The 23,335-nt window shown below is 47.8% G+C and overlaps 1 pseudogene; it reads right to left on the bottom strand.

Moving 5' to 3' along the window:
- Nucleotides 1-13,813: 13,813 nt before the first annotated feature.
- LOC129136394 (small ribosomal subunit protein eS24-like) lies at nucleotides 13,814-14,182 on the bottom strand (annotated as a pseudogene).
- Between the last annotated feature and the right edge of the window lie 9,153 nt (nucleotides 14,183-23,335).

Here is a 23,335-nt window from a genome sequence, read left to right as displayed (position 1 = left end):
GAAATGACCTCGATTGCCTGGGATGAGAGTGGAGACAGACAAGATGGGGGTTTTGCTCTATGCCTGGGGAACCCACCTCCCAGGTTCAAGGGGTTCTCCTGCCTCAGCCTCCCAAGTAGCTGGGAATGCAGGTGCATGCCACCATACCTGACTAACTTTTGTACTTTTAGTAGAGATGAGGTTTGGCCAGGCTGGTCTCAAACTCCTGACCTCAAGTGATCGGCCCACCTTGGCCTCCAAAGTGCGGGATTATAGGCATGAGCCACCATGCCTGACCATTTTTAAATATGAATTTTTATGGAATATTTTCACACACATTTTACTGCACGTTGGAAAAGTCAATCATGATTTGAAAACTTTATCAAAATCCAATCAAATGTCAATTAACCATTTAATTGTGGATGGGTAAGGAGACTATTTTGACCAAAACATGTTAGAACAATTACCACTTATAGAAATAATCTATGTTTTAATGTTTTAGTTGAATTAAAGAATCTTTTATATTCTGTCCAGGCGCAGTGGCTCACACCTGTAATCCCAGCACTTTGGGAGGCCGAGGCTGGCGGATCACCTAAGGTCAGGAGTTCGAGACCAGCCTGGCCAACATGGCGAAACTGTCTCTACCAAAAATACAGAAATTAGCCAGGTGTGATTGCACACACCTGTAATCCCAGCTACTTGGGAGGCTGAGGCAGGAGAATCATTTGAACCTGGGAGACAGAGGTTGCAGTCAGCTGAGATCGCACCACTGCACTTCAGCCGGCCTGGGTGACAGAGCGAGACTCTGTTTCAAAAATAAATAAATGAATAAAATAGAATTCTGAATTTTATTTTTTAATAATTATTTTTGTAAAGAGAATGTCTTGTTTTTTGGAGTTGTTGAATTTATTGAATTGACAAAAATTATGTACAAGAGGGTATACAACATGATGTGATTGAAGTATGTATACATTACGAAATGGCTAAATCAAGCTAAATAACAAACCACCTCCCAGATTTATTTTTTTTTTGTGGTGAGAACACTTAAAAATCTACTCTCTTAGTGATTTCCAAGTGTATGATATGTTGTTTTTAACTATAGGTACCATGTTGTCCCATGGATATCCTGAACTTATTCTTCTTCTCTAAAAATGACATTCTGTGTCCTTTGGCATCTGCCCACTTCCCCACCCTGGCAACCATCATTCTACTCTGCTTCTGTGAATTCAACTTTTTTCTTTTCTTTTTCTTTCTTTTTTTTTCTTGAGACAATCTCATTCTATTGCCCAGGCTGTAGTGCAGGGTTGTGATCTTGGCTTACCGCAGCCTTGACCTCCCAAGCTCAGTCAATCCTCCCAACTCGGCCTCCTGAGTATCTGGGAGTACAGGCATGCACCACCACGCTCCACTAATTTTTGTATTTTTTTGTAGAGTTGGGGTCTTGCTATGTTATGCAGGCTGGTCTCGAACTCCTGGGCTCAAGCAATCTGCCAGCCTCAGCCTCCCAAAATGCTGGGATTACAGGCATGAGCCACCATGCCTGGCCGAGTTTAACTTTTTTAGATTCCACGTATAAGTGAGATCATGTGGTATTTGTCGTTCTGTGCTTGGCTTATTTCACTTAAGATAATATCCTCCAGGCTCATCCATGTTGTCTCAAATGGCAGCATTTCCTTCTTTTTGAAGGCTGAATAGTATTCCATCGTGTACATACACCACAATGTTGCTGGAAGTGTAATGGAAGCCAGTTGGGGGAGGAGGGAGAAAAGATTCACTCTAAGTCTAGATGCTCCAGCACCCACCCAGGGTGTGTGCAAGGAAGTGCAGGTTGCTCCTGGTCTTGCAAACTGTGGTTTGTGGGACTCCAAAGCCCCTATCCTTCCACGATGCTTTCTGTCCTGTTATCACATTTCCTTGGAGGAGAACTCAGCCTTGGTGGAGAGCCCTGCTCTGGCTTTGTCCCTCGGCATGAGATGGCAAAGGATGGTGCTGCTGGGAGACCCTCACGTCTGTGCACTGGGGGCTGCTTGCCTTCTCCATTCCTCCTTCAAGTATCTGAGCAGCTCCTGTGTGGCAGCTTCTGGTCTACGAGATGGATGGGTCCTTGGAGATCACGCTGTAGCAGAGGAGGCAGGCTGTAGCCCACAGGCCAGAACCAGCCCCCTGCCTTTTCATACAAATAAAGTTTTATTGGAACACAGCCACACCCATTTCAGTGCATATTGTCTTGTGGCTGCTTTCCTGCTACAATGGAGAGTTGAATAGTTGGGACAGAGACCTATGGCCAGCAAAGCTGAGCTATTTACCATCTGGCCCTCAAGAAAAAGGAAAAAAAATGCTGATCCTTGTACCCCGACAGTCTTAGGTTAAGAGGACTTTGTACCACCCTGACGTCCCAGGCGGCCATGAGTCCAGCCACCCTTGAAATGTACACAGGTCTGGGCTAGCGTGCTTTCTGATTTTTGTATGGGGAAGAGAAAGGAGGGAGGAAATGGCAACTTGTTGCCCTGTTCCAACATTTTCCTAAGATGGGTCTCCAGGCAAGGGCTTGGGATCTCACCTTGCACAGTGTACAAAACCCAGTGAGGCCGGCTGTCTTGGTGCTGACACTCTGAGGGATGGAGCCCCCAAATGACTAGGAAGAGAGATAAAAGAATAGTTTTTGCAAGTACAAGAAGTGGCGTTATTGAAATTAACATTTCCCCCAAGTTTTATAATGTCTAGGCATGCATATTTCAGTGTCTGTCTCAAAAGCTCATCCTAATAACCAGATGGTGCATTTAATTTCCTTTTTTTGTTCTCTGAGCAACATGCAGCTTCCTGCACAGCCCTCCTTGCAGGCAAGTGCGCTGAGGTGGCAGTCCTCCTGACTGCCAGCACAGATCCCCAGGGCCTCTGAGAGCCCTGTATTCTGGGGGCAGCCTTTCCCCCTTCTATTCAGCCCCAGCTGGAAGGGGGCAAGTTACCCACAGGGCTCCCGCCTTAGTTTAGCTTAGCTCCTAAGCACAGGGCTCCTGCCTCAGCTTCTCTAGGGAGTCTGGCTCCCTCTGACCCTCTAGACCTCACCAGCTGAGGATCAGAGCCCCGGGGCAGGAGCCAGGGCCAGGGGGCATTGGGGAGTGGTTTGAGAGTGCAGCTCTGGAGAGGGGCAGGGCGGGCCCAGGAAAAGCTGCTCAGGGGAGACTGCAAAGAGATGGCAGAGTTAGGACAAGAGGGCCAGGCATGGTGGCTCACACCTGTAATCCCAGCACTTTGAGAGGCCGAGGTGGGCGGATCGCCTGAGGCCAGGAGTTTGAGACTAGCCTGGCCAACATGGTGAAAACCTGTCTCTACTAAAAACACAATAATTAGCCGGCCATGGTGACACCTATAATCCCAGCTACTCGGGAAGCTGAGCCACGAGAATTGCTTGAACCCGGAAGGTGGAGGTTGCAGTGAGCTGAGATTGTGGCCACTGTACTCCAGCCTGGGCAACAGAGCAAGATTCCATCTCAAAAAAAAAAAAAAAGTCAGGACAAGAGGAGGAGGGAAGAGAAGGGAGCTGTGGCACAGCAGCCAGGACCTTAAAGACACAGAAGAGGAAGCTGGGATTTCCAATTCCAAAGGACATGAAGTCACACACCTTTATTTAACCTGCTCCAGGTGAGGCTGGGCTTTGTGTATTTTCCTTGTTTTCCTTTTCCTTGTGTTCAGGCTGTTGTAGAAACAGGTACACAGGGGCTCTGTGTGGCGCCCTGTTCTAGTTGCCTTCAGGAAGCATGGGGTGCCCTGGTTTCCTTGGCTTCATGTCCCCCTTTCCTCCTGCAACCCCTCACTATGCACCCCACCTTATCCCTCAGACCATCCTCCTGGAGGGGACTGGCCAGGGCTTGTGTCCTTGCTAGTCTCTAGGAAGGAAGACTCTGTCACTTGAAAGCTTGTCGGCTTAAGTTGCAAGGTGTAGGTGCCTGGGAGGGCATGTGCACGGCCCTCTTGACTGATCCATTCATGTTTTTCTTTTTTTGACTCTGTTCTATGTTGTCCTGATGGAGGGGTAAGCCCCTGCCTTCTGCCTTTCCTGCCTTGGACTCTTGCAATTGGGCCAGATGAGAGGGTCTGAGAATTCAAGCAATGCAGGCCAGGCATGGTGGCTCACACCTGTAATCCCAGCGCTTTTGGAGGCCAAGGTGGGTGGGCCAGGAGTTCGAGACCAGCTTGGCCAAAATAGTGAAACCCTGTATCTACAAAAAATACAAAAGTTAGCCGGGCTTGGTGGTGCGCACCTGGAATCCTAGTTATTTGGGAGGCTGAGGCAAGAGAATCACTGGAACCCAGTAGCAGCAGGTTGCAGTGAGGAGGAGGTTGCAGTGAGCTGAGATTGTGTCCCTGGACTCCAGACTGGACAATAGAGTGAGACTATGTTTCAAAAAAAAAAAAAAAAATTTATATGGAAAACAAAAAACTAAACATCCTCTTGATTTACTTTTCTTGATCTTGCTTCTCAGAGGTAACACTGGGAAGGGTTGGGGTATACCTCTCCACGCCTTTTTGTTTTCTTTTTATTTTTTATTCTACATTCTGAGATACATGTGCAGAATGTGCAGGTTTGTTACATAGGTGTACATGTGCCATGGTGGTTTGCTGCACCTATCAACCCGTCATCTAGGTTTTAAGCCCCGCATGCATTAGGTATTTGTCCTAACGCTCTCCCATCCCTTGCCCCCCACCCGCGACGGGCCCCAGTGTGTGATGTTACCCTCCCTGTGTCCATGTGTTCTCATTTTTCAACTCCCACTTATGAGTGAGAACCCGCAGAATTTGATTTTCTGTTCCTGTCCACACCTTTTTCCTCTGTGCACGCAAGCACATGTATTTGCACATAAGTGTTTATTGTAACCTTTTTAAAAAAATAAAAATGGAATAATGCTATATTTATTCTTTGGAAAGCCTGCTTTTCAGGCAGCATGTCTTTGACATTGTCTCATGTTGGAACCCGGTTACCACCTTCTTCTCCCAGCAGTTATTCTGACGTGTGGATGCACCATGCTTCGTTTAACCAGCCCTGCACCGATACGTCTTTGGATGGTTTCCGCCTTTTCCCAATCACAGACGGTGTTCTGATGAATTTCCTTGCACACATCACTTGGTGCTCTGTGCCTGCATTTCTGTGGGATGTTCCTGGAGGTGGGCTGTCTAGGTCAGAGGGGGATGTGTGGTTAATTTGCATCCTGTGCAAAATCCATCCAGTCATCCGGCTCCCCAAGGGCTCACATGGTACTGTCCTCTGTAGACATCATCTTCTGCAGATGATGGCATGACCGCCTCTCTTTCTTTTACTCACACCAGTCTGCACCCTGGTGTCCTGGGGGGTCCAGCCCCTACCTGCTTGTCTGCCCCCACCCCACAGTCCCCCCAGCCCCTGCTAACAGGGACTCTGGCTTCTGAGCTTTGGCAGACTGCTTCACTCTGGAGAAGTTTGCTTTCTCAAACATTCCTGGCAATGTTACTGCAAATCTCGAGGCCTGCGTTTGCCTTCTTCAGGCCTCAGTTTCCTCAAAAGTAAAATGGGGATAATGTGATGCTACTGTCTGCATCCTAGAGCTGCCATGAGGGTTCAGTGAGATCACTGTTGAGAGCACGTTCACAGTGCCGGCCTTGTGCGCAGTCAGCACGTGTGGGGCAGGGCTGTTGCTGATACGTGGTTGACTGTCATTGCTAGACTGTGGCTTTACCAGGGGCGATGTCTTTAGTGCCGAGCCCAGAGCCACCCCTAGTACCTGCTGTGTTTATAGAGTGATTGAGTGTCAGGGTCAGAGACTGGGGCAATGGCAGCAGAAACAGAGGAAAGAAGTGGGGCTTCTAATAGGTCCTGGACCAGTGGCCCTTGAGATGAAGCCTTCTTGCCAAGGTCTGGGGCTGTGCTGTGTGTTCTAGGCCCGAGACTGGAAGCTAGGCCGGGCTGCAGCCCCCGCTGAGCTGGGGAAGTGCAGGTCAGCATCCTGCTTCATTAGGACACCTCCAAGCCCAGCTTAGACGGGGATGCCAGGTGACCCTCTGTTTACTCTGAGCCCAGACAGAGGACAGGGAAGTGTGCAAGGGTGGGGACCCTCATCACAGCCCTTGACTCTGTAAGGCATATGGCTTTGTGCACGTGTGTGATCACGGCCGTGGCTTCTCTGTGAGTTTCAAGCTCAGGGTTGTGTTTATGCAGGGTTAGGCTTGCCAGTTAAAATACAGGAAGTCCAATTAAACCTGAATTTCTCATTAACCATTTTTTTTTTTTTTTGGTGCAAATATATCCCATGCAATATTTGGGACCTGCTTACCCTAAAAAATGATTTGTTGTTTATCTGAAATTCAAGTTAAACTGGCATCCTGTCTTTTCACTTGCTACGTGTGAGAGTTCCGTGTGGGGGTTATCAGTGTGCATTTGTGAGTTCCCGTGTGAAGGACTCTCTCCAAGTGTCTGTAGGTGCCAGGATGGAGATGGACAGAGAAGATCCTCTTGGGCTGCTTTAGTGACACCTAGAGGCTGTGGGGTTGGACACTTCAGCCCCAGGGGCCTGGGCAGCACTGTCCAGCACCTGCCTGCTCCTGTCTTCTTCACGGGGGCTGACTTCCCTGCCATCTCTCTCCAAATACGGTAGCAAGAGCTATCCCATCTGCCCCCATCTGGAGCTCAGCTGCCCAGCCAGACAAGATGGCAAACAGTGTGCAGAGGGCTGCAAAGCTTTCCTCAGCTCCTTCTGCAAGGGGCCTGCAGATGAAATGGAAGCCCTCATCCTCACCGCCTCCCCCTTCCAGAAAACCCAGGCAACAGCCACCTCTGAATGCTGCTTTAGAAGCTTCTCCCTCCTGGTGATTAAACCACCCCAAACAAATAAAGCACTGCATTTCCACCATGGGCTTGTTCACATGCACGCAGCCAATTGTCTTGGATCCGCCTGTGTGTCTGATGCATCAGGGTGAGGGGTTCTCCTCTGAGGTGCTTGCAAAGAGCTGCTTGCAAAGAGCTGCTTAATTTTCATCTGAAAGACTGTCTGTAGAAACCAGGCCTAGCTTTGGAAGAAAGCCCTTTCTCCCACTTTAACAAATTCTGTGTCATTCTTCTTTTTTTCTTTCTTTTTTGAGACGGAGTTTCACTTTTGCTGCCCAGGCTGGAGTGCAATGGTGCAATCTCGGTTCACTGCAGTCTCTGCCTCCTGGGTTCAAGCGATTCTCCTGCCTCAGCCTCCTGAGTAGCTGGGACTACAGGCACCCACAACCATACCCGGCTATTTTTTTGTATTTTTAGTAGAGAGGGAGTTTCACCATGTTGGCCAGGCTGGTCTCGAACTCCTGACCTCAGGTGATCCACCTCGGCCTCCCAAAGTGCTGGGATTACAGGTGTGAGCCACCATGCCTGGCTGGAATTCTGTGTCATTCTGGATACTTATCATGACTTCAAGCATCCAGGACTCTGTCCTGGGTATCCTGAGCCTGAGGGTGTATGTGTGTTTAGCTGGCTTGGAGGTTGTCTACAGGCAGGTTGAACTCGGCCTCTGAGTCCATGGCAGCCTCACATGGGAAATACCACCAAGGAGCCTCATCGTGTGCTTTTAGGAGATAGTTTCTATTTAGTCATTGCTGAATCTGTTACAGACAGGGTCTCGATTTCTTGCAAGTCCTGTATGAGGTCGGTGCTGTGATTATCCACATGTTCACTTGTTCTCTCTGGCCTCTTTCAGGCTCTTGAACTTCCTTTGCTCTTTTCCTGCCACAGGGCCTTTGCATATCCTGCTCTTTCTTCCTGGAAAGATTTTCCCTCTCCCTGCCTCTTCACCTGGTCATGGTTTCATCTGACAGTGGAGTCACTACATCCTCAGGGACGCCTGGCCACACTGACTCAGTCACAGCCACCCCCTGTTATCTGCTTTCATGACACCAGGTGCCTCTCTTTGGTAGACACTAGCTCAGCTACGGATTCCTGTTTCTTGTGTGTGTTATCCTTCCCCTTCAAGACTGTGGTCACCGTGAGGGCCAGGGCCATGCCTGTTCATGATTCTCATTTGTGTCTCTGGTGTTTAGTATATGCTCACCTAGAATTTGATTAATGAATGACGTCATACCCATTTTACAGATGAGAAAGTTGAGGCTCAGGAACATTGTGTAACTTGCTCGGTATTAGATAGTGATGGTTTGAAGCGATCTGGCTGGTCGCTGGGTGCACACTCTTAACCACTTCACTATGGTTCTTCTCTCATGGTAGCTCTCCAACAGCAGGAGTGAGAGACAACTTTAGGACAGGTGTAACCAAAATCCCAGGGGTTATCCTAGAAGGTGGTGTCAGGAACATGCTTGCCTATGGGCCTTCTTACTGTGTTGCATAAAATACCCCGTTTTTCTGACTCGCCTTTAGTAAAGACCTTAGCAATATTTGAAGCACAGTTGTCAGTAGGAAAGGGTGGGTGTTTATACTTTTTTAAAAAGGAGTCTATATCATATTTATCTTGTGGTCTGCCATGCCCCCCGATCTTCTTCAGCTTCAGTTATGCAAAATTAACACTTCTTCTCTTTACTGCCTCTCTCTTACCTGTTCAGTTTCTTTTCTGTGTTCGAGATTGCTTAGAATTTTTCCCCATTACTACAGCCTGCTTCCCACCTGTATCCCCCAGCCAGCTTGTTCTGGATTTTGTCAACAACAGTTCCAGCGTTTAGTGAGGGCTGGACTGAAGGAAAGCCTTGGAAAAGGCTGTGTGATGAAAGGTGAAGATACCTAATGGGCAGGCAGTCATCAGGGTTAATTCAAAGGCTGGAAGAAGGGCTGACCTGGAGGACTGGAAATGTCTTTGAGCTGAAGTTCATGTGCAGGTGGAACGAAGAGGGTGAGCCTTTTGGGGTGAACTGCAAGTATTTGATAAGATCCCTGTCCCCATGGTTGGGGAAGTCTTGATAAGCATCCTCAATGTGATGGAGGGATTAGGGAACCCGTGGCTCTACCTGCCCAACATGGCAGTAACATGACACAGCCAAGTTATTGATTATTGGTTGCCCAGCTGTCATCACTCAACATCTTCTGTTAGTTATAGCTGTAATTTGCACTAGTTGTCAATGCCAGTTTTGACTTTTCTAGTCAATAAAGTGTTCTGAGAGTGGCGACTAAGGCTGAGCACTACCCATAATCATGAGTATTACAGAGGCAAGCCCCCTTGCCCACCCACCTGCAGGTGATGACACACCCTAGGAAATCACTCAATTCTGTGGAGGACCCCGAATAAATGCTCAAGTCCATCTGTTCATCTGTCCGTCCATCCATCCACCATTCCGTCCATCCATCCACCATTCCGTCCATTCATCCATCCAGACATGCATACATCCATCCACCCACCTACCCATCTATCCACCCGCCCACCCACCAATCTATACATCCAACGCACTCTCTTATGCACCCAACTGTCATCCACCTACCCACCCACCAAACCATCTATCCATCCACTCATCCATGCATCTATCCACCCATTCACTCATCTACCCATCTATCCACCCACCTGTCCACCCATTTATCTATCCCTCCACCCCCTCAACCACTCATCCATTTCTCCACCCACTCAGCCATCCCTTCACCGACTCAACCACCCATTCATTCATCCACCTGCCCACCCACCCATCTTTCCATCCACCCATCTATCCACCCACCCACCTATGTATCCATCCACTGCTTGTCCTTCTGTTCATTTATTCCACAAAGACTCATTAACCACCTACTAGATTCTGGGGAGGTATCTGCTGTAGTAATTGAGAATATGGTTTCTGGAATCTAGTTCCCTGAGCTCAAATTGAGCTGCCTCCTAGCTAGCTGCTTGGGTAAGTTATAGAAACTGTGTTTTGATTTTCTTATCTGAAAATTGGTTATTAATAGCTTCTACTCTTGCAGATATAGTGAGGATTAAATAAGATGTCACCTTAAAAGTGCATCATCGACACTCAATAGAGATTAAGACACATGTTTGAACCAATAGTGACATACAGCTGCTAAGTTCTGCAGTAGGGGAAGGGCAGAGAGCCATGGAGACGGCCTGGCCCAATCCTGGAGCCTCAGAAAAAAGTTCCTCGTTGAATTGCTGTTTTAGCTGAGACTTTTGGGATGGGTAGTAGTTGGAGATCCCAGACAGGATGTGACCGAGTTAGCCAGGGAAAAATTTGGTCCTGGCACCCATGGCATACTGGACCTCGAAGCTGTCTATTAAAAAAAAATAGCAAAGTGGCTGGGCATGGTGGCTCATGACTGTAATCCTAGCACTTTGAGAGGCTGAGGGGGGGGTGGATCACTTGAGGCCAGGAGTTCGATACCAGCCTGGCCAATATGTGAAACCCCATCTCTACTAAAAATACAAATATTAGCCAGGTGTGGTGGTGTCTGCCTGTAGTCCCAGCTACTCAGGAGGCTGAGGCACAAGAATCATTTGAGTTCAGGAGGCAGAGGTTGCAGTGAGCCGAGATGGCTCCACTGCACTCCAGCCTGGGCGACAGAGCGAGGCTCTGTCTGAAAACAGAAAAAATAAAAAACAAAAAAAAGCAAAGTTAACACTTCCTCCATCTCTCCCCTAGGGCAGGCAATTTGTCAAAGATTGTTGTTGGATTTTACACACAGGGAAATCTAAGGAAGGTGTGGAAACCAGACCATGACTCCAGACTCTCGTCTCCCTGTTTACAGGGTCTTAAATGGGGGAGCCACTTTGGGTTCTTTCCACAAGATTGCTTGGTAAAAACAAACAAACAAACAAAAAACTCAAAAAAACAGCCCTGACCTAAATATTCACAAGGGACCTTAGGCAATATCTGCAAACAAAAGTGAGTGATGAGTGGAATCTGTCGTCTTTACAAGGTAGACAGCTCCAGAGTTGAAGGAAGTGGAAATATCTCTAGAGACAGAGATTTGGGCGGGTTTTGCCAGTTACAAGCTATGAGAACCTGGGCAGGTTTACCTCTCTGAGCTTCTGTGACTTTATAAAATAGGCTGCATTGCGCTAAACGTGCAGGAGGAATCCCAGCATCCTCCTGTGCACAAGGCTGGTTTCTTCCCATCCTTTCCTTGTTCTGCCTCTCTCCTCCTCTCCAAGAGATGAATACCTTTGGACCCAGTAGGGGCCTGTGTTTGCAAAAGCTCACAGGTGATTCTCATGCAGCCAGCCTGGCTCTGGTGCTGAGTTCTTGGACACTTCTGGAGGCACATTTACTAGTAAGGAAGGTCACTGTGTGTGAAAGGCACGATTCATCTTCCATTCCTTTCTTCCATGAAGCAAGGTGCATGGGTCGACTGAGCTGATAGAGTCCACAGTGTCAGCCTCCCCCACGCTTCCCTCCCTCCTTATTCCTTGTGTGCTGTACTTTGTCTTGATTTCCTGTACTCTGCAACAAGCCAGGAGATGGTAAGATCTCAAAAAAATTATTTTTTTGGGAAATGGGACCAAGAGGGTTTTGGTTTGCTTGTTTGTTTGAGACAGGGTCTGTCGCCCAGGCTGGAGTGCAGTGGCGTGACCTTGGCTCACTGCAGCCTTGACCTTCTGGGCTCAGGTGATCCTCCCACCTCAGCCTCCTAAGTAGCTGGGACTGCAGGTGCACACCACCATGCCTGACTCATTTGCCTATTTTTTGTAGAGATGAGGTTTCACCATGTTGCCCAGGCTGGTCTCAAACTCCTGGGCTCAAGCAGTCCTCCATCCACCTCGGCCTCCCAAAATGCTGAGATTACAGGCATGAGCTGCTGTGCCTGGCCTGGGTTTTTTTTTATTATTAGTATGAAAAATTTTCAATATACATAAAAGTAGAGAGACTAGTTTAATGAGCTATCATATACCCATCACATAGGTTTAAAAACTATTAACGTTTGCAATATTTACTCCATTTGTTTTTCTGAAGTATTTAAAAAATAGTTTACAGTAGTTTTGAAATTGCATCATGATATTCACCCCTATGTAATTTACTTTCCCTGTAAAAACATGAGGGCATTTTTTATATGATCATTATCATTCCTAATCAAATTACCAGTAATTCCTTAATATCCTCTAAGATCAAGTTTACATTCAGATGTCTTCTCCTCAAAATGTCAATTGTGATTATTTTTTTCTTTGAGCAAAGATAATAAGATCTCAAGATTTAATGACAGAGATTCCATGTTAGCCCTGATGTCTAAGCTCTGTGGTCCATTGTGGCTTTACTTGAAAGTCTCAGGCTAGGCGTGGTGGCTCACACCTGTAATCCTAGCACTTTGGGAAGCCAAGGTAGGTGGATCATGAGGTCAAGAGATCAAGACCATCCTGACAAACATGGTGAAACCCTGTCTCTATTAAAAATACAAAAATTAGCCAGGCGTGGTGGCGGGTGCCTGTAGTCGCAGCTACTCAGGAGGCTGAGGCAGGAGAATCGCTTGAACCTGGGAGGTGGAGGTTGCAGTGAGCTGAGGTTGCACCACTGCACTGCACTCCAGCCTGGGTGACAGAGCGTGACTCTGTCTCAAAAAAAAAAAAAAAAGTGTATGTGAGGAAACTGGGATAGAGCTTGGGGATGTTGGGGGATGGAGGTACTTCATCTACTGAACAAAAACCATGGGATACCAATGCTGGAGGAAGAAACATCATCCTCAGTTTCTACTAACTCAACAACGCATGAGATGGGGACTTGGTGTCCAAGAGAAGAGCCTCTTTTTAGGTCTTCAGCCTTGATCAAACCATTTCTGAATTCTTCATACACATATAATCAGGTGCTATGAGTGGTACTGATTGGATAATCTTTCTGTCGTTTCCTGTGCTAGGAAGGAAAATACATGTACAGCCAACTTCCTTGAGGGTTCGTTCTTTTGCATCAGGGTGTCTCAAACTGCTGCCCTTAAAACACCTGTAAGAGAATCATCCAGGCGGCTTGCTCGCTCTGCATGCAGACCCTTTAGAATCAGACTCAGAATCCCTGGGACTGGAGCCACAAAATGAAATGACATTTCAACAAGTTTGTCATCACGTAAGAGAGAATAGGTGAGTATTTGGATACCTATAATACAAAGTAGATTCAAAAAGAATGACGATTATTTTAAATGTTGCGTTTTTAAAAATTTAATACAGAAAAGGCTGGGCACGGTGGCTCACGCCTGTAATCCTAGCACTTTGGGAGGCCAAGGCGGGTGGATCGTTTGAGGTCAGGAGTTCAAGACCAGCCTGGCCAACAAGGTGAAACCCCATCTCTACTAAAAATATAAAAATTAGCCAGGCGGTAGTGGTGCGCACCTGTAATCCCAGCTACAGGGGAAGCTGAGGCAGGAGAATTGCTTAAGCCTGGGAGGCAGAGGTTTGGTGAGCTGAGATCGTACCACTGCACTGCAATGTGGGTGACAATTGTTTAACCACCACCAAAATGGGTTCTGAGTCCAAATATTAGTATGAAGGACATTGGTGACATTGTCTCAAAAAAATTAATGAATACGGAAAAGTACAAAAAGGGAGAGAAATCACCCCAAATCTCACAACCCCAAGAAATAAACCTCCTAATATTAAGTGAACAGCATTCCTTGCTATGCACAAAGATGGCTAGAGACATGAACAGACACTTCTGATCACACAAAATGAGATTTTAAAAACAAGAAGTAGCAAATTGAATGCTGTGTAAATTTATCAGAAGAAAAAGAAATGGAAGTGAAACTGAAGGAACTGGTCAACTCAGATAAGCATAGTTTTTCCCTCACTAAAAATCAGTTTCTAGAACATCTAAGAAATCAAGATGATGAAAAATATTAAGATGTTTTATATATATGTAGAAGTCTTTACAGTTGACTGATCATCTCATGAAAAATTTGTGCAGTCACTGCAAATAAATCATTGCAAAATCTTTAATCCTTTTGCTTTTTGCCAGCACTGACATTGGCCTTTGCAGTCTCTTGACTTCATTCTGCCCTTGCATTCCTTTTGCTCTTTTCTTGAGGTCATCTTCTTCTCATGCCAGCCGTGTCTTGCAAGTCTATGTTTGAGTTCATTTTTCTTTGCATAATTCAAAGAACCAGATAGCATGCCAAAGCCCATTGTTTAACCACCACCAAAATGGGTTCTGAGTCCAACTATTAATATGAAGATGACACCTATAGTGGTCTTGTACATTTTGTTGCCTTCCTAGTGTGAAGGACATTGGTGACCATTTGTTTCCCCTGGAGCGGTCGATTGGTCATGAACTTCCTGGTCCAGATAGTTACTGTGTCATTCATGATGGTGGTTGACCCTCAGGTAGTTAGGGAGGAAAATAAACAAGAAGTTATATATTTAAAACCACGTTTCAATTTTAGACCTGATTAATTGACTTAATAAAGGGCATTAGCACTTCTACTTCCTACAGTCCCTCCCTTTACCTCTGGAAACTAGTTATTTCTAGGTTGTTTTATGTCGTTAAGGTTGACCACCTTTTCTTTCTGTTCTGCAATCATAGTCCTATTTTTAAATGGATTCACCTCTCATCACTAGCCTTTTGTCATGGTCATTCAATTCACGAGTTGCTTATTTTTTAATTTCTTGGCTGACTAAATTTTATTATGAAGACTTTTTTTTAAAGAGCTCAGAAATACTGTATTCTTTAAGTTCTTGAACATGTGATAGTGTCTTTTGCCTATTTTGATTGGGCAATAATTTAGCTGGCTATAAAATTCTTGGATTATACTCTATTTTCCTTAGAAATTATAGGCACCCATCCACTGATATTTCATTGTGCTTTTTTTTTTGGAGATGGAGTCTTGCTCTGTCACCCAGGCTTGAGTGCAGTGGTGCGATCTCACTGCAAGCTCTGCCTCCAGGGTTCACATCATTCTCCTGCCTCAGCCTCCCGAGTAGCTGGGACTACAGGTGCCCGCCTCCATGCCTGGCTAACTTTTTTGTATTTTTAGTAGAGACGGGGTTTCACCGTGTTAGCCAGGATGGTCTCAATCTCCTGACCTCGTGATCCGCTGGCCTTGGCCTCCCAAAGTGCTGGGATTATAGGTGTGAGCCACTGTATGAGCCCAGCCTCATTGTGCTTTGTACTAACCCCCTTTCCCTGGCCTCTTCCAGCTTGTCTTCTTCTCTCCAATAGTTTCTTCATGAAGAGTCCATGTGCTATATTCCATGAGATATTTCACACTCAAGACTTCTTTTATACTCTTTTGATAATTTGTCTGGGAATCACTGTCTTGATTTATAAGGGAGTTTGTAGTGAATGCAGTAAAAGAGAAACACACAACGTATTTTGAGACATCAGAGAAGGGAGAAACCAATTCTATTAATATTTGAGGTTAGCAGGGAAGGCTTAGTTAAGAGGTAACATTTGAACTAAGCCTGGAAATAAGGGAAGGATTTGGATATGCAGTAATGTGGAGAGAGTAGAAGCAAGACATGATGGTTAGTGTTATGTATCAATTTGACTGGGCTGTGGGTGCCCAGATATTTGGCTACACATTATTCTGGGTGTGTCTCTGAGGTATTCTGGATGAGGATAACATTTAATTGGTAGACTCAATAAAGCAGATTGTCCTCCCCAATGTGGGTGAGCCTCATCCAATCCACTGAAGGCCTGAACAAAACAAAAAGGTAGAGTCACAGAGAATTTGCTCTCTTTACCTGATTATATTTGAGCTGGGACATCAATCTTGTCCTGACTTTAGATGTGGACTCGAGTTGAAACTACATCACTGGAGGTCCTGGGTCCCCAGCTTGCTGGCTGCAGACTCCAGGACTCCTTAGCCTCCATAACTATGTGAGCCATCTCTTACAACAAATCAATCTGTCTCTCTGTATGTGTATAGCTCTACCTCTATCTCTCTGCTCTTTCTCTGGAGAACCTAGAGGAATACACAAGGTTATATTAGAGAAGAGGATGACCCAAGGAAAAGCATGGAGGCAGAAAAGTGCAAAGAGGGTTTAGGAAGACTCGGGTCCTGATGGGGAGTTTGGATTTCACTGTGTGTAGCATGGAGAATCCTTGAAAATATTCAAGAGTTGAAAATTGTATTTGTGGAAGAACACCAGGAGTATATGAAAAGAAAAACTCACTCCATTTTAACTCCACTGAAGGGGGCATCAAAGGGATGCACTGGGGACATGGGTTGGAGGGTAGTTGAGGCCATATCTGAAGGATCTTTACTTCTAGGCTGAGTCTGAACTTATCTTTCGGGGGAGTGGGAGATTACAAATCTTTGAGCTCCACTCAAGAGATGGTTTTGCTAACAATGGCAGGGTGACGGTGGTGGTGGTGGTGGTGGTGGTGGGAAACTGGTAGCATGAATTCTAATTGGGCTTCTGTTATTCTAGCCGAGAAAGTTGGGGAATGGACTTTCAGTAGAATAATAGAGATCTGGGAATCAACTGCATGGAGGAGGTAGTTTTAGGTGATGAGATGGCTCAGGGACAAAGTTTGGTAGAAGGAGAAAAGATACTAGGCTGGTACAAAAATAATTGCTATTTTTGCCATTACTTTTAATGGCAAAATCCGCAATTACTTTTGCACCAACCTAATAGGATGCAAACTTCGGAGCCATCTGCATCAGAGGGATTGATGAAGATCAACAAAGTTTGGGAACACAGGAAAGGAGCGGGGAGGGTAATAACTTGAGGGCATAGCAGGAATAATCAAGGTTTTTCTTGTTAGCATGTGGAGACTTAAGCGTGATTATATGTTAAACGCCTGGCACATACATGGTGCAAAATATTTATGAGGAAATGACAAGTGAAGGTGGTGAGTCATGGGAGTTCCAAGGGAACGGGTGATAAAGGGAGGTCTCAAATGAGGCACAAGTGGAGAAGGTAGCTTGGAAAAGGAGAAGGATGCTTCTTATAAGATGGGAAAGGCACAGGAAGAGGGTCAAGATACAGTGATCTAGGGGTGAGATGGAAGTGAGTTGAGAGAACTCAACTCTGGGCTCTGAAACCCCTAGGGATGGGTTTGGGGGGCTTTGAGATACGGAAGAGGTTTAAAGTCAGTTGTTCTAGCAAATATGGTTTGGAATTTATTTGTGATGCTTAAAAATATTGCTGAGCAGAAGTGAAGTCTACCGTAGAGTTGGATGGTGAGATTATTTAGTGGAACTACCAGACCCATGTTGTGATTCTTTCCAGTATCATTCAGCAGCCCTTGGGCAGTTGCGAGGCAAGTCATCAATGGGGTATGGAGATTTTCCAGGTGGGTGTGGTTGGAGGCAGGGAAGAACGAGTTCAGGAGCACATTACAAGAAGGTGACTGTAAGGTCCAGGCTGAGCAGGAAGATAAAGCAAGAAGGAAACATGAGGTTGCGAAGAGAAGTTTAGAGGGATGAGGAGGCAGGAGAGGTGAACAGTTGCAGGATGTAGCTAGAGTGGCGATGTTAGATCTTGGGGCCAGAGAGCTTTACAGTGATGATGAAGATCAAAGTGCATTAGAATCAAGCTATAAAGAGCCACTGTTTGATGTTGGGATGTGAGGATGCTGCAGGTGGATGTCTGCAAATTGATGGTGAGAACATGGTCACCCTGGCCCTGCTGGGTCTTTGCTAAAGAGACTGTGCTCTGTTCTTGGGGCCGTTTTCATCACCTGATTAGAGCAGTGGTCCCCACATGGTGTTCTTTGGCCCATCTGTATAAAATGTTCATAGGTCAAGGATAAAATGGAAAAACAGAGACAATGTCACAGAAATGTGCCCACTGGTGAGAGACCACCAGCTGTCCTTTTTGGAGGACTGTTCTTATCCTAAAAATGTATATATTCTATTCTATTAAAACATTTTTGTATTTGCATTTTTTTCTCTTTTATGAAATGCCATAGGGTAGAAATTTGTAATGTATCCAATTCTCCTGTCTTCATGCATTGCCCTGTGGTGGGGAAGGGGATGTGGCTAGTACTGGCCAACAGGCTGGGGGCAGAGGTGCAGTGTTAGACTTCTAGCCTGGAGCATTTAATTCTTTTTTTTTTTTAAATTGATCATTCTTGGGTGTTTCTCGCAGAGGGGGATTTGGCAGGGTCACAGGACAATAGTGGAGGGAAGGTCAGCAGATAAACAAGTGAACAAAGTTCTCTGGTTTTCCTAGGCAGAGGACCCTGCGGCCTTCCGCAGTGTTTGTGTCCCTGGGTACTTGAGATTAGGGAGTGGTGATGACTCTTAACGAACATGCTGCCTTCAAGCATCTGTTTAACAAAGCACATGTTGCACCGCCCTTAATCCATTCAACCCTGAGTGGATACAGCACATGTTTCAGAGAGCACAGGGTTGGGGGTAAGGTCACAGATCAACAGGATCCCAAGGCAGAAGAATTTTTCTTAGTCTACCTCCCTCTACACAGACACGGCAACCATCCGATTTCTCAATCCTTTCCCCACCTTTCCCCCCTTTCTATTCCACAAAACCGCCATTGTCTTCATGGCCCGTTCTCAATGAGCTGTTGAGCACACCTCCCAGATGGGGTGGTGGCCGGGCAGAGGAGCTCCTCACTTCCCAGTAGGGGCGGCCGGGCAGAGGCGCCCCTCACTTCCCCGACGGGGCAGCTGGCCCGGCGGGGGGCTGACCCCCCCACCTCCCTCCCAGACGGGGCGGCTGGCTGGGCAGAGGGGCTCCTCACTTCCCGGTAGGGGCAGCCGGGCAGAGGCGCCCCTCACCTCCCGGACAGGGCGGCTGGCCGGGCGGGGGGCTGACCCCCCCACCTCCCTCCCAGACGGGGCGGCTGGCCGGGCGGGGGGCTGACCCCCCCACCTCCCTCCCGGACGGGGCGGCTGGCCGGGCGGGGGGCTGACCCCCCCACCTCCCTCCGGGACGGGGCGGCTGGCCGGGCGGGGGGCTGACCCCCCCACCTCCCTCCCGGACGGGGCGGCTGGCCGGGCGGGGGGCTGACCCCCCCACCTCCCTCCCGGACGGGGCGGCTGGCCGGGCGGGGGGCTGACCCCCCCACCTCCCTCCCGGACGGGGCGGCTGGCCGGGCAGAGGGGCTCCTCACTTCCCAGTAGGGGCGGCCGGGCAGAGGCGCCCCTCACCTCCCAGACGGGGCGGCTGGCCAGGTGGGGGGCTAACCCCCCACCTCCCTCCCGGACGGGGCGGCTGGCCGGGCGGGGGGCTGACCCCCCCACCTCCCTCCCAGACAGAGCGGCTGGCCGGGCAGAGGGGCTCCTCACTTCCCAGTAGGGGCGGCCGGGCAGAGGCGCCCCCCACCTCCCAGACAGGGCGGCTGGCCAGGCGGGGGGCTGACCCCCCCACCTCCCTCCCGGACGGGGCGGCTGGCCGGGCAGAGGGGCTCCTCACTTCCCAGTAGGGGCGGCCGGGCAGAGGCGCCCCTCACCTCCCGGACAGGGCGGCTGGCCGGGCGGGGGGCTGACCCCCCCTCCTCCCTCCCGGACGAGGAGGGAGGACGCTCCTCACTTCTCAGACGGCGTGGCTGCCGGGCGGAGGGGCTCCTCACTTCTCAGACGGGGCAGTTACCAGGCAGAGGGTCTCCTCACTTCTCAGAGGGGGCGGCCGGGCAGAGACGCTCCTCACATCCCGGACGGGGCGGCAGGGCAGAGGTGCTCCCCACATCTCAGACGATGGGCGGCCGGGCAGAGACGCTCCTCACTTCCCAGATGTGATGGCGGCCGGGAAGAGGCGCTCCTCACTTCCTAGATGGGATGGCGGCCGGGCGGAGACGCTCCTCACTTTCCAGACTGGGCAGCCAGGCAGAGGGGCTCCTCACATCCCAGACGATGGGCGGTCAGGCGGAGACGCTCCTCACTTCCCAGACGGGGAGGCTGCCAGACAGAGGCTGCAATCTCGGCACTTAGGGAGGCCAAGGCAGGTGGCTGGGAGGTGGTTGTAGCGAGCCGAGATCATGCCACTGCACTCCAGCCTGGGCGCCATTGAGCACTGAGTTAACGAGACTCCGTCTGCAATCCCGGCACCTCGGGAGGCCGAGGCTGGCAGATCACTCGCGGTTAGGAGCTGGAGACCAGCCTGGCCGACACATCGAAACCTCGTCTCCACCAAAAAAATACGAAAACCAGTCAGGCTTGGCGGCGCGCGCCTGCAATCGCAGGCACTCGGCAGGCTGAGGCAGGAGAATCAGGCAGGGAGGCTGCAGTGAGCCGAGATGGCAGCAGCACCGTCCAGCTTCGGCTGGGCATCAGAGGGAGACCGTGGAAAGAGGGGAGAGGGGAGAGGGCGTTTATCCATTTCTTACATGGTGGCTCGCTCTACAGATTCTCCTCCCTGCTTTTCTAAATCCAAACCCGGACTCCTCAACCCACAGCACCACCAATTTCCAGGGCGGAAAATCAGGGTGTCACAATCTTGATGAAGATACTGGGGTCCAAGGATCTTGGTTTACCTTAACAGATTTATCTGCACAGCTGAGCAGTACACTGCACCTCTGAGATCAGACTGCATTTAATTCTTAGTACAGGGCTCTCTAGTATTCTTCTCCCTCTGTTCCCTGCTTGGTGATACTCGAGGTAATGCAGCCCCCATTAGCCTTAGTCTTAGGGCAAGTTTGGTGGAAAACAGAGCACCCCACACCTCCCTGCAGATGTAGCATGAGTGACAAAAACAACTTCTGATATTTGAAGTTACCAAGATTTAGGAGTTGTTTGTTATTTTAGCAAAACCTAACCTATTCTGACCAATCATGGTGGAATTTCTGTGTGTATGTGTGTGTCTGTGTTTGTGTGTGTGTGTGTACAAAACTGGTAAGTTAAAAAAGTTCCTTCTTACCAAAAAAAAAAAAAAAAAAGCAACCTTATGTTGGTTCTCAAATTAAAAAAAAATATTTTTACTGGTTTATAAAGTAGAAAAATCTGAGAATCTGTAGCTTAGAGACCTACAGTGTGGGATGTCTGTAGAGACCAGGCTATTTTATCAGCTCCTAACACCCCTTGATAGAAGCTTAGCCAAAACTTGGACTATTTCAGTCTTTCCCATTCCACATTCCATGGACTCTTGAAGAGACATTGATAAAACGGTGCATCCATGAACAACCCTAACTCAATCCTAGTGGCAGAATCCCCCTTTTACTGCAGAATGAGCTTCTTGCTGCAGTGATACTTGAATCCCTTAGATATATCCTGTACTAATTATATTAAAACATGACCAATGCTTTTGCTTTGTTGTCCCCCAATTTAAACACCTTAATCATGAGAACCCAGAGAATTGGATTTAGTGTGACTGATTCCCAACTGTCAGTAAGAACATAATTAGATTATATTTTTCTCCAGTTCAAATAAAAGAAAATTGACAATAAATTGCTGATCAATATGTGTAGCTCAGGAGGTAGAGCCTGCTTTGAGATGCAGAAGTGTTTGTTTTTTTAGATCTATATTCTTGAGTAAAGAAAAAATCTCTCTCTCTTTCCTAGAGGGGAAGACTTTCAGAGCTGGGCTTGGCAACAGCCTATCAGAGGCTGAATTAAACCAATAGGTACCTCCCTGGAGTGAATGGTGCATTTCTCCTGTTCGGGGGACTGTGCTTTTATGGTGGAGTTTGCTTTCTGTCTTGGTCTCCGGATGTGTGTATCTGTGGGTGGATGTCTGCATGCAAACGGCAGTGTATACCTGTGTGGGTGTGTACAAAATTCCCATGTGAATCTCAGCTTTGTGGGGATCTCCGGGTCTTGAGCCCAGCAGATGCCATTTGAAGAAAAATCACTTGAAAATGAGACAGAAAGAATGGAAACCAAATCCTAGCTCTAAAGGCACCAGGCTGATTAAAAAAAAAAAAACTCTGGATTTTCTTTGTTTTGGACTCTACCTGCCTCCAAATGACATTTCTGTTTCCTATGAAATGATTAGAATGAAAGAGATCCTGAGCATGAAAGAACAGATACTGTGTGACTCTCTGTATGTCAGGGTGTCAGCTGTGACGCTGCTGACATTTCGGCTCAGCAATTTCTCTGTTGTATGTGTGGGGGTTCCCTGTGCATTTTAGGATGTTGAGCGGCATCCCTGGATCCCTGGACTCACTGGATGTAGTAACACAACTCCCCGCAAGTAGACACAACCCCCAGTGTCTCCAGATATTGCCTAATGTCCCCAGGGGGCACAATAGCCCCCATCTGAGAACTGCTGCTTTCATAAAGTACAATGTCAGGTGAAATAGGTGGAGACTGTTTGTAGTCAGGGGTTTGTAGAGATGGAAGAGATCCCAGGAATATCCTGGAAGGGGCTGTAATATTTTGTTTCTTGAATTGGTTGTCGGTAATATGGAGATTTTTTTTTTTTTTTTTTTTTTTTTGAGGCAGGATCTTGCTGTGTCACCCAGGCTGGAGCACAGTGGCACCATCATGGCTCACTGCAGCCTCTACCTCCTGGGCTCAAGCAGTTCTCCCACCTCAGCCCTCCTGAGTAGCTGGAACTACAAGCATGTGCCACCACTGCTGCTTAATTTTTGTATTTATTTATTTTTTGTAGGTGGGGGGTCTCACTATGTTGCCCAGGCTGGTCTCAAGCTCCTAGGCTTTAGCAATCTGCTCACCTCAGCCTCCCAAAGTGCTGGGATGACAGGCATGAGCCACTGCGCCTGGCCAGTATGTTCAGTTTGTAAGAAAAGTACTGTGTTGACCTCTTCTATGCGCACATTTCTTTAATAATTCAATAAAGCATTTAGAAAAATTGGTCATAATAGGAGTGATTTGTAGAGTGATTGGCATGAAAGCTGATCACCTTAATTTGAACTACTCTGAAATGAGCACCAGGGGCCACCAAGAGGAGCCTTTCAAGGTGTCATAGCCAAGGATAGGAGTGTGTTGTGTGCATCTCTGCATAAAGGATTTGCTGGGTACATGGAAGGATGAAGCCTCCTTCTGAGGACACAGGCAGCAAGGCAAGTGGAAGCCCAAAGCATTGAGCTTTCTAAATGGACTTTGCTAAAATCTTGTGGATGACTCATGCTCTTAACATACACCCAGGTACATATTGTCCATATAAACATTAATTCTGTAACAAGGCCCACACATAAGGGTTTTTTTTTCTTTTGAGACAGTCTTGCTTTATTGCCCAGGCTAGAGTACAGTGGCATAATCGTGACTCACTGCAACCTCCGCCTCCTGGGTTCAAGCAATGCTTGTGCCTCATCCCCCCGAGTAGCTGGGACTACAGGTGCACACCACCATGCCTGGCTAATTTTTGTATTTTTAGTAGAGACAGGGTTTCACCATGTTGTCCAGGCTGGTCTCAAACTCCTGGCCTCAAGTGATCTGCCCACCTCAGCCTCCTAAAGTGTTGGGATTACAGGTGTGAGCCACTGCGCCTGGGCCCACACGTAAGGTTTGAGTTGAGGTAGGGAAACTCTGGCAGGACTGAGGAATTTGCTCACAGTCTCTGGGAAATATGCACAATTTCTGGAATCTTCTCTACTTCCAGAGTTCCCACTTTCTATCTGTCTCCTGTTTATTCAACAAACTTGTATGGAACC

This window comes from Pan troglodytes, chromosome 9 (assembly GCF_028858775.2).
Source record: "Pan troglodytes isolate AG18354 chromosome 9, NHGRI_mPanTro3-v2.0_pri, whole genome shotgun sequence".
NCBI lineage: Eukaryota > Metazoa > Chordata > Mammalia > Primates > Hominidae > Pan > Pan troglodytes.
Note: the sequence above shows the minus strand (reverse complement) of the source record. Positions and strands in the feature narration are given on the sequence as shown.